This window comes from Scyliorhinus canicula, chromosome 1, assembly GCF_902713615.1.
Source record: "Scyliorhinus canicula chromosome 1, sScyCan1.1, whole genome shotgun sequence".
In the NCBI taxonomy this organism is placed as follows: domain Eukaryota; kingdom Metazoa; phylum Chordata; class Chondrichthyes; order Carcharhiniformes; family Scyliorhinidae; genus Scyliorhinus; species Scyliorhinus canicula.
In genome coordinates, this window is record NC_052146.1 from 299063440 (window position 1) to 299075747 (window position 12308).

Genomic DNA, 12308 nt, shown 5'->3' on the forward strand with positions numbered 1-12308 from the left:
TTTGCCCATCAACCATAGCTCAATCTTGCCTTTGAGTAAGGTTGTGAATTCAAGTTCCACCCTAGATTTTCCACCATAGATACACAATGTAAATACACAGACGTAGACATCAGGTGAAGCATATGGACTGTAGTGCTACTCAGTAGAGAAGATGCATGGAGAGATCAGTTCAGTCCATTAGAGGGTCATTCAGGAGTCTGGTAACAGCAGGGAAGAAGCTGTTTTTGATCCTGTCAGTGTGTGTTCTCAGACTTTGTATCTCCTGCCTGATGGAAGAGGTTGGAAGAGAGACAGTGGGAGATATAGGCAGAGTCAATGAATGGGAGGTGGGTTCGCGTGATGGACTAGCCTGCGTTCGCGACTCTCTGTAGTTTCTTACGGTCTTGGGTCTCGAGACTTGATTACAAAAATCAAGGCCAACACTCCAATGCAATGCTGAGGTGTGCGACACTATCAGACGTGTGTTTCAGGTGAAATATTAAATCGAGGGAGGGAGGTTTTTCAGCAGGTCTGACAGCATTGGTGGAGAGAGTGCAGTAGTTTCAGTTTTTGAATTAAATAGAGGTCCTGTCTGCCATTGTAGGTAGACATAAAAGGTCCTGTGGGACTATCTCAAAGAAGGACAGGGGATTTAATCACCAATATTTATCCCTCAATCAACATCAGAAACAGTTTATTCTGCCATTATATGAATATAAGAAATAGGAGCAGAAGTAAGCCATTCAGCCCCTCGAGCCTGCTCCGCCATTCAATAAGATCACAGCAAATCTGCTTGTGTTTAGAGTGCTACATTTCTATCTACCCCAATAATCTTTGATTTCCTTGCCGTCCAACAATCTATCTACCTACAAATCATCATTTACACCATGTGGAAAAGCCAAATCAGTTGATCTTTTCCTCTTCCAACTGTACTCTCTCTTCCCCACTCCCAGCTGCAATCTGCTCTTGTCACCTTGTGCTCCTGGACTCTCATGGCTCTGTCAAAGCAACATTCTTGTATTATTTGAAGGGGACAGCCACTCAATTTTTCTCCACTGCAGTGATCAAGTAATGTGTGCACTGCATCCTGCTCTTTGGCAGTATGAAAGGCACAGTGTGTATGTAGACTGGGATAGACTCACTGCAGGGGGTGGGGGAGATTTATGTTAATCCTGTGAACATCCACCTGGCAAAGGAAGAAGCTGGCACCAGTCTGTCTTCAACATGGGTTTATTCATTCAAAAAAATAATAATTTTAGAGTACCCAATTCATTTTTTCCAATTTTCCAATTAAGGGGCAATTTAATGTGGCCAATCCATCTACCCTGCACATCTTTGGGTTGTGGGGGCGAAACCCACGCAGACACGGGGAGAATGTGCAAACTCCACACGGACAGTGACCCAGAACCGGGATCGAACCTGGGACCTCGGCGCCTTGAGGCAGCAGTGCTAACCACTGTGCTACCGTGCCGCCCGGGTTTATTCATAAAACTCAGTGAGGTGATGGATTTTTAAATATATATATTTCTGTAAAGAAGGCTGTGTGTGATTAATTAAACTGAGAGAAGATTAATGGAGACAGTGTGTCTGTGAGAGCTGATCAATAAAAGAGTCAGGTGCATTTTTATTGAGAGACTATTGGAATTAAAATTTGCATGGGAGATAAATAGAGATCTAGCTTGTCAGCTGTTACGGGAAGTTTAGAAGTGGCAAATCATAGAATCCCTACAGTCCAGAAGGAGGCCATTCAGCCCATCGAGTCTGCATCGGCCCTTGGAAAGAGCACCCTACCTAGGCCTTCGCTTCCACCCTATCACCATAACCCAGGAACCATTAAGTAACCACGCCTAACACTTTGGACACTAAGGAGCCATTTAGCGCGGCCAATCCGCACTAATCCGCGGCTAATCTGCACATCTTTGGACTTTGGGAGGAAACGCACGCAAACACGGGGAGAATGTGCAAACTCCACACAGAGACTGGAATTGAACCCGGGTCCCTGGAGCTGTGAGGCAGCAGTGCTCACCACTGTGCCACCGTGCCACTTATATTACCATCCCAGACCAGTCCAGGATTACGATCGAAGACCAGACCCCAACAGGGGTTTGGATAGTGGATCGAAACCCCAATATTTTAGTTTATTTTGTATGATTGTGCAGGGGCTGGTTTAGCACACTGGGCTAAATCGCTGGCTTTTAAAGCAGACCAAGGCAGGCCAGCAGCATGGTTCAGTTCCCGTACCAGCCTCCCCGAACAGGTGCCGGAATGTGGCAACTAGGGGCTTTTCACAGTAACTTCATTGAAGCCTACTCGTGACAATAAGCGATTTTCATTTCATTTCATTTTCATTTCATTTCAAGAATACTTCACTACAGGAGTGATTGCATGAAGAAATAGAGATTTGCTATTTTAAAACTAAAAACTTTATTGTTAATATACTTTTAAATTCTTTAACATTACGCCCACAAACAGCTTACAATTACCCCTTAAACAATACTACTCAATACAGTAATTACTACTGCTACTCCCAATTAAACAACAAGAAAGAAAGACACATTTATCTCTCAATTCATCCCACATCCCAATGGAACAGATAAATACTTGCTTTCCCTAACAGATTTGGTTCCTCTTAGAACCCCTGCAGACTCTGGCTGGATATCTTCAAAAAGCGGTTTCAACTGGCTTGTTTTAGCTTTCCCCTTGTCCTCAGACAAGTCTGCTCTGCTTTAAATATTATTACTCTTTTTTTAACCTATCCGACTGTGAGAGCAAAAAATCTTACTGGTTGTCTGAAGGGGTAGCCAGATTAGAACTCAACTCAAAAAGTTCCCTCAAAATGTCTGAATACTGCAGCTCACAATCTCGCGAAGCTGAAAACAAATCAACTCTCCAGGAACTCCTCAGTTCAAAAGTGAAACAACATTGCATTAGCCCAGGTTGAAAACACATTACTCTGGTCAATTTCACCTCTGGTTCCTTAAAGCCTTCTGGTCTTGCAAATCAAGATTCTTTGAAAAACATGACTACTGCAGTCAAACACACCCCAAGCTTTTAAACAGGGAAAGGTTATTAAATTTAATTGTCCCAAATGTGGAGGCAATAGGAAAATAAATATTTTTATACTTTGGAAAAGTTAAGCTCAAAGAGATGTTGAGGACAAAGGGATTGGAGATGAATGGGGAAAAGGATATTTAAGGAAAGATGTTGAGTATTATTGTAGGAGTTTGTTGCACCCAAATAGGCTACCACATATCTTACATTACACTGTGACTATACTTCAAAAAGTATTTAATTAGCTATGAAGTATTTTTGAGATCCCGAGTGGTTGTGAAACATCCTATATAAACACAAGTCCTTAACAATTTAATTTGTTTCCCATCTCTCCTGAAGGCATGATTTCCTTGCTTGGATATATTTCTATGGCTCCTTCACTTTACCCAACATTGATGAGGATTGAAATAATCACCTACAACTCAGAAAATAGAAGCAAGCGGAGGCCATTCGGCCCTTCGATCCTGCTCCACCATTCATTATGATCATGGCTGATCATCAAGTTCAATACCGGGATCGGGCCTTCCCCCCACCATTTCCCTTGATCCCTTCAGCCTCAAGAGCTATATCTTTTTTTAAATAAATTTAGAGCACCCAATTCTTTTTCTCCAATTAAGGGGCAATTTAGCTTGGCCAATCGATGTACCCTGCCCATCTTTGGGTTGTGGGGGTGAGACCCACGCAGACACGGGGAGAATGTGCAAACTCCCTATGGACAGTGACCTGGGGCCGAGGTTGAACCCGGGTCCTCGGCACCGTGAGGCTGCAGTGCTAACCACTGTGCCACCATGCTGCCCTTCTCCAAGAGTTATATCCAATTCCTTCTTGAAACTATACAACGTTTTCGACTCAACTATTTTCTGTGGGATGAATTCCACCGATTCACCACTTTCTGGCTGAAGAAATTTCTCCTCACCCCAGTCCTAAAAGATTTTTTTTTTTAAATAAGTCGATGAATGGTTGTCACCTCCAGGCGAACCCTAACAGTGACCCTCTCAAGGTGAACTTGATTTTCTCCAAACAGAGAAAGCTAGCCATGTCCGATAGCCAGGTCTCCGACTTCGGGAGCTTTGAGTCCTTCCAAGCTAATAGTATCCGTCTCCGGGCTACCAGGGAAGCAAAGGCCAGAACGTCTGCCTCTTTCTCCTCCTGGATTCCTGAGGCTTCCGACACCCCGAAAATCGCCACCTCTGGACTCTGTGCCATCCTTGTTTTTAACACCGTGGACATGACATCTACAAACCCCTGCCAAAATCCCCTGAGCTTCGGACATGTACAGGACATGTGGACATGGTTCGCTGGTCCTCCCGCACATTTTGCACACCTGTCCTCCATCCCAACGAATCTACTCATCCGGGCCACTGTCATGTCAGCCCGATGAACAACCTTCAACTGTATCAGGCTGAGCCTGGCACATGTTGCGGACGCCTTGACTCTACTCAACGCGTCCGCCCATAGACCATCCTCTATCTCTCCTCCCAGCTCCTCCTCCCACTTGCGCTTCAGCTCCTCGGTCTGCGTCTCCTCCGACCCCATAAGTTCTTTGTAAATGTCCGAGATGCTCCCTTCTCCAACCCACCCTCTAGAAACTACCCTGTCCTGAATCCCGCTTAGCGGTAGGAGCGGGAAGGTTGACACCTGTTTACGTAGGAAGTCCCGCACCTGCAGATACCTGAAATTATTTCCCCTCGCCAACCCAAACTTCTCCTCCAGCGCCTTCATACTAGGAAAGCTCCCCTCTATAAACATATCCCCCATCCTCTCAATCCCTGCTCTCTGCCATATCCGGAACCCCCCCATCCATACTTCCCGGGGCTAACCGGTGATTATTACAGATTGGGGACCAGACCGATGCTCCCTCTGCTCCCACATATCTCTCCATTGCCCCCAGCCTCTCAGGGCCGCCACCACCACGGGGCTGGTGGAGTACCGTGCCGACGGGAACGGCAGAGGCACAGTTACCAACGCCCCCAGACTGGAGCTCTTGCATGAAGCCGCCTCCATACGCTCCCATGCCAACCCCTCTCCCACCACCCAATTCCTGATCATGGCTATATTCGCCGCCCAGTAATAGACACTAAAATTTGGCAGTGCCAGCCCGCCCTCTCCCCGACTCCGATCAAGCATTACCTTTCTTACCCGCGGGGTCTTGCCCGCCCAAACAAAGCCAGAGATCACTTTGTTGACCCGTTTAAAAAAAGGACCTCGGAATAAAGATGGGGAGACATTGAAACACGAACAGGAATCTCGAGAGGGCCGTCACCTTCACTGTCTGCACCCTCTCAGCCAATGACAACGGGAGTGCATCCCATCTCTGAAAATCGTCCTTCATTTGGTCTACTAGCCAGGCCAGATTTAATTTATGCAGCTAAGGCTTCCCCCATCTTATCTAAATGGCAGCTCCCCCAATCGCCTCTCCTGTCTCCTCGCCTGGACCGCAAACAACTAATTTTTCCCCATATCTAGCTTATACCCGAAAACCGGCCAAATTCCCCTAGAATCCTCATGATTTAATCCATCCCCTTTAATGGGTCCGATACATACAGAAGCAGATCGTCTGCAAAGAGCAAGACTCTGTGCTCCCCCCCCCGGGAACAGCCCCTTCCAGCCCCTTGAGGCTCTCAGAGCAATTGCCAACGGCTCTATAGCTAGCGCGAACAACAGTGGGGAGAGGGGGCATCCCTTTCTCGTCCCTGGTGCAGTCTAAAATAGTCCGATGTCCTATTCGTCCGTTTACTTGCCACAGATGCCTGATACAGCAACCTGACCACAGATAATCCTATTCTACCCAATCAAAAGCCTTCCCTGCGTCCATTGCAATCACTACCTCCACCTCCCTACATTCCGGGGGCACCATGATCACGTTTAACAACCTTCATACATTGGCCACCAACTGCCTACCCTTAACAAACCCTGTCTGGTCCTCCCCAATAACATCTGGAACACAATCCTCAATCCTGGAGGACAACATTTTGGCCAGCAGTTTGGCGTCCACATTCAACAGGGATATCGGCCTGTAGGACCCACACAGCTCCAGGTTCTTGTCCCGTTTCAGAATCAGCGGAATTGTGGCCTGTGACATCGTCGGGGGCAGCACCCCTCTTTCCCTTGCCTCATTGAACATCCTCATCAACACCGGCCTCAATATCCCAGAGAACTTTTCATAAAACTCCACTGGGTACCCATCCGACCGCGGGGCTTTACCTGCCTGCATAGCGTTCAGACCCTCCACTATCACTTCCAACCCAATCGGGGCCCCCAGCCCTTCTACCAGCTCCCCATCCACCTTTGGGAAATTCAGACCCCCAAGAAGTGCCTCATCCCCTCCGGCCCCGTAGGGGGTTCTGACCTGTACAGCCTACTGTAGAAATCCCTAAACGCCTTATTCACCCCTGCTGAATCTCCAACCAGGTTCCCATCTCCATCATTTACTTTCCCTATCTCCCTGGCTGCCTCCCTCGTTCTAAGCTGCTGCGCAAGCATTCTGCTGGCCTTCTCACCATGCTCATAGATCGCCCCCCTCGCCTTTCTCAGCTGCTCCACCGCCCTCCCTGTGGATAACAAGCCGAACTCCGCCTGTAGCCTCCGCCGTTCCCTTAAAAGCTCTGCCTCTGGGATCTCTGCATACCTCCTATCGGTCTGTTTTCGAGCTTGACCGGTCCAAGCCAGGGTCAATAACTGTGTTGAAGTCCCCTCTCATGACCAACCTGTGCGAGTCCAGGTCCGGTATCTTCTCCAGCATCCTCTTTATAAACTCCACATCATCCCAATTTGGTGCATACACATTTACTAATATCTCCTGCACCTTCTCCAGTTTCCCACTGAACCATAATGTACCAACCTCCCACATCCGAGACTATTCTACCCGCCTCAAACACCACCCGCTTATTGATCAGGATCGCGACCCCACTAGTCTAGTCCCGAGTGAAAGACCTGACTGACCCAGCCTTACCTCAATCTAATCTGGTCAGTTACTCTGAGGTGCGTCTCCTGCAACATTACCACGTCTGCCGTCAGTCCCCTAAGATGCGCAAACACACGTGCCCTTATGACCGGCCCATTTAACCCTTGAACATTCCAGGTGATCAGCCTAGTTGGGGGGCTCATTGCCCCTGCCCGCCCCGCCGATCAGCCATCCCCGGTTTTGGGCCCGCCTCCAGCCCATGCTCCACGCCTCCACCGGCCCGCCCCTAGGCAGCCTCCGCCCCCAACCTCCTCTGTCCCTTGGCCAAAGTCCCTCCCTCGTCAGCACAACATTTCCCCCTTCTCCGCCCCAGTAACAACACTCTGTAACACAAACCCTTTGATAAACCGAACATATGCACACCTGCCACTGCACTTCCGTGAGCTAGCCCGCCCAGCTAGCTTGGTGGCCCCCATCCCTGGTGCTGGATAGTCTCCCACCTATTGTTCCCTCCCCACTCCGCCCCACCGCTCATGCAAACAAATTCCAACATCAAACAATCCCCACACAATTGCCCGACAGAAAAACACCAAGATCTAAACAAGCACACCTCCATTCCCCAACAGTGCAAATGAAAACCTTAACTCACTCAGCTCTGCCACTGGTCCCAAATGAATACAGAAGGCATTACAAACAGCTTCCACAAAACGAAAAGCGAGAAACTTCTTTTATTAAAAGAACAGAAAAACAAAAAAAAAAAACAAGAACATTGCAGCAAAGTTCAAAAGTTCTCAGTCCACCACCAGTCCTTTGCTTTTCGCAAAGTCCAGCGCGTCCTCAGGCGGCTCTAAATAAAAGTGTTGTTCCTCGTGCGTGACCCAGAGACGGGCCGGATACAACAGTCCGAACTTCACCTTTTTCTTAAAAAGGATCGACCTAATCTGGTTGAAGCTGCTCTTCTCCTGGCCACCTCCACACTCTGGTCTTGGTAAACCCGAATGATACTGTTGCCCCACTTACAGCTCCGTGTCTGCTTGTCCCACTGTAGAATGCGCTCCTTATCCAAATACCTGTGGAATCTCACCACCATTGCCCTCGCGGGGGGGGGGGGGGGGGGGGGGGGGGGGGGTCTCCCGTTCGCGGCTTCCTCGCGAGTGCTCTGTGAGCCCTGTCCACCTCCAAGGGTCGGGAGAATGTCCCATCCCCCAGCAGCTTCTCAAACATATCCGCGATGTATGACCCAGCGTCCATTCCTTCGGACCCCTCCGGGAGCCCAATGATTCTCAAGTTCTGCCGGCGGGACCTATTCTCTAGGTCCTCCACCTTCACCAGGAGCCTTTTCTGCTGGTCTCTCTGCATCCCCACCTCCAACTCCGCCGCAGTTTGATGTTCCTCCTGCTCAGCCAGCGCCTTCTCCACCTTCTGGATCGCCCGATCTTGGGCGTCCAATCTAAGCTCCAGCCACTCAATTAACTCTTTTATAGGGTCCAAGCAGTCCCGTTTCTGCTTAGCAAAGCCTTCCTGAATAACTTGCATCACCTGCTCCGTTGACCACTGGGTCGACAAACCAGAGGTCCAGTCCTCCGCCATGCTGTCTCCGCCATGCTGTCTCCGCCATGCTGTCTCCGCCATGCCGTCTCCGCCATGCCGTCTCCGCCATGCTGTCTCCGCCATGCTGTCTCCCGCTGCAGCTTCAGCCCAGGCCTTCTCTGTCTTACTGTTTCTGCCTTTACGAGCACTTCTAGTCCTTCTCTCCATGCACCGATGTGGGAATTCAGTACACAATTGCCTCTGTCTTCAGTTTTACAATTCAAGTCCGGTAGAAAATCGGGAGAAAAGGTCCAAAAGACCGACCCGAGCAGGAGCCACCAATTGTGCGATTTACTCCTTCATAGCCGCCACCAGAAGTCTCCCTTCATAGCCGCCACCGGAAGTCTCCCTTCATAGCCGCCACCGGAAGTCTCCCTTCATAGCTGCCACCGGAAGTCTCCCTTCATAGCTGCCACCAGAAGTCTCCCTTCATAGCCGTAACCGGAAGTTTCCCTTCATAGCCACCACCGGAAGTCTCCCTTCTTAGCCGTAACCGGAAGTTTCCCTTCATAGCCGCCACCAGAAGTCTCCCTTCATAGCCGCCACCGGAAGTCTCCTCAGTCCTAAAAGGTTTACCACGAAGTACGACCCCTGGTTCAGGAATCCCCCACCATCAGGAACATTCTTTCTGAATCTACCCTGTCTAATCCTATTAGACGTTGATAGGTTTCAATGAGGTTCTCTCTCACTCTCCAAAATGCCAATGAATATAATCCTACCAACTTCGTCTCTCCTTATATGTCGGTCCCACCATCCCAGGAATCTGCCTGATAAACCTTCACTGCAAGAAAATCCTTCCTCAGATAAGGACACCAAAATTGCACACAATACTCCAGGTGTGTGTGGTATTAGAACATAGAACAGAGAAATACAGCACAGAACAGGCCCTTCGGCCCACGATGTTGTGCCAAACTTTTGTCCTAGGTTAATCATAGATTATCATAGAATTTTGGACACTAAGGGCAATTTATCATGGCCAATCCACCCAACCTAGTACTATCATAACTATCAGCAATGTAGTACCATGAATAGCCACTAGAGGAAGCTGCAGATACTACTATATAAAGCAATAATGCTAGACCTTAGGGTGGAGTGTATGCAGGAGATAGCTAGTGAAGGTCATAAGAGCAGTCAGTGTGAGAAAGTTAGGTTAAAGTTATATCTGTGAGTGAGATTAGCAGTAGATGAGTGTGGTTAGATGCTATTGATCAATTCTGTGATCTAAAGGACTAAGGGTCGAAACCCAGTTCACTGGTGTAAATAAAATCAGAGCTTTGTTTAAGTAAAAGCTATACTGTGGTCTTTGTGGACACTACGCCAACCATCCTGAATAAGCAACACAAAGAACACCAGAGAGTGACCTCATCCTATAGAATTGAATTGAAAATCGCTTATTCTCACGAGTACACGGCAATGAAGTGACTATGAAAAGTCCCTAGTCGCCACATTCTGGCGCCTGTTCAGGGAGGCTGGTACGGGAATTGAACCGTGCTGCTGGCCTGCCTTGGTCTGCTTTAAAAACCAGCGATTTAGCCCAGTGTGCTAAACCAGTGTACTAGAATTGCAGTAAAATAACCCTATTCCTATACTCTCGCTATGAAGGCCATCATACTATTTGCCGTCTTTACTTCCTGCTGTACCTGCGTGCTTACTTTCCGCGACTGATTCAGGAGGATACCAAGTTCTTGCTGAGTATTTACCTCTCCCAATTCACACCCATTAAAATAATAACAACGTGCTCACTCCTGAAATTCTCTCTCTATTGTACTGGGACTAATTTGACTCACCCCATCTATATATAGATTAAAGTCACCCATAATCACAGATGTTCCTTCATCACATGCATCTCTGATTTCCTGTCTAATGCTATTCCCAACATTACCACTGCACTTTGGTGATGTAATTACCACCCCTACGAGTGTTTTTTGCCCCTTGATGGTTCTTAACTTGACCCAGACAGATTCCACATTGACTGTGTTAATATCTTTCCTCAATATTGTATTAATATCTTCTTTAATCAACAATGCAACTCCACCACCTTTTCCTTTCTATCTGTCCTTCCTAAACACTGAATAGTCCTCAATGTTTGGCTCTCATCTCTGGTCACCTTGGAGCCATGTCTCTGTCATCCCACCTATATTATATCCCTTAACATCCATCTGCGCAACTAATTCATTCATTTTATTTTGAATGTTCTGCGCATTCAGGTGCCAAACCTTAAGGTTAGTCCTTTTAACATTCCTTGTCCCGTCCCTACTATTTTTTACAGCATCATTATCTGATACAGACCCTTGATTTCTCTGCCTATCACTTTTCATGTTCTCCTTGCTGTCTTTTTATCTTTTCTTGATTTCCCCTGCTCCGAATCCTTACATAGGCTCCCATCCCCCTGCCATATTAGTCTAAACCTCCCCGATCTCCCTAGCAAGTACCCCCTGAAGAACATCAGTTCCGGTCCTGTCCAGGTGGAACCCGTCCAGTTTGTACAGGTCCCACCTCCTGCAGAACCCATCCCAATGCCCCAAGGATCAGAAACCCTCCCCCTCACACCATGTCCTCAGCCACATATCATCAGATATATATTGCTACTTCTTCTCTGACTAGCACATTGCCCCGGTAGTAATCTTGAAATCATTACCTTTTGAGGTCCGACTTCTGAACTTTCTTCCTGACTCCCTATATTCTGCTTTTAGGACCTCATCCATTCTTTTACCTATGTCTTTGGCACTGATATGTGTATCACGACCCCTCCTATAACCGCTTCGAGACATCTTTGACCCCAGCACCAGGGACTCAAAATACCATCCTGAAGTTTCATTTGCAGCCACAGAAACGCCTATCTATTCCTCTTACAATTGAATCCCTTATAACTATTGCATTTGCACACTTAATACTCCTCCAATCTGCAGCAGAACCAACTGTGGTGGAACAAAACTGGCTGTTGCTGTTTTCCCCTGAGAGGTCGTTCCCCTCAATAATATCCAAGGCGGTACATCTGTTTTGCAGAGCAATGGCAACAGGAGGTTCCTGCATTGCCTACCTAGCTCTCTTGCTCTGCCTGGTGCTCACCCAGTCCATGCCTGCCTGTGGAGTCTAAGCCTGCGATGTGACCACCTCTCTATACGTACTATCCATGACACTCCCCATCTCGCGGATGCGCCAATGTCCCCAGCTGCTGCTCCAGCTCCAAATCCCGGGAATCCTGTAGCTGGTGACACTTCCTGCACACATTCTGGTCCCGGGCACTGGAAATGTTCCCAACTTCCCACATAGAGCAAGAGGAGCAAACCAAGACTTTGAGCTCTCCTGCCATGACTTAACCTCTTAAATTAAAGCTTTGGAAGATGCTTGATATTGGATTATACCCAATTCTTTATGGCTTTCTTTCCCTGTCCTCGTTATTACCAATTATAGTCCTTACAGATTATAAACCACAAAACGTATTTTCAAACTATAAGTGATAAAAGTTGTATCCACCTTACCCAGTACTTGCCAGTCAGCTCTCTCCCTTGCAGCAGGACAAGACCATTTTGCAGAGTTAAAAGTTAGAAAGCAAGGGGGAAAAAAGCAAGGAGCAGAAAGAGCATGAAAAGCAAAATTTTTTTTTTTTTTTTTTTAATTTAGATTACCCAATTATTTTTTCCAATTAAGGGGCAATTTAGCGTGGCCAATCCACCTACTCTGCACATTTTTGGATTGTGGGGGCGAAACCCACGCAGACACGGGGAGAATGTGCAAACTCCACACGGACAGTGACCCAGAGCCGGGATCGAACCTGGGACCT

At 47.8% G+C, this 12308-nt stretch overlaps 1 protein-coding gene across 2 annotated transcripts in view; it reads right to left on the reverse strand.

The window, feature by feature from the left end:
* The window catches only part of LOC119976069 (keratinocyte-associated protein 3), a 76646-nt gene that overhangs the window by 17808 nt on the left and 46530 nt on the right, over window positions 1-12308 (reverse strand). The window lies entirely within an intron of this gene.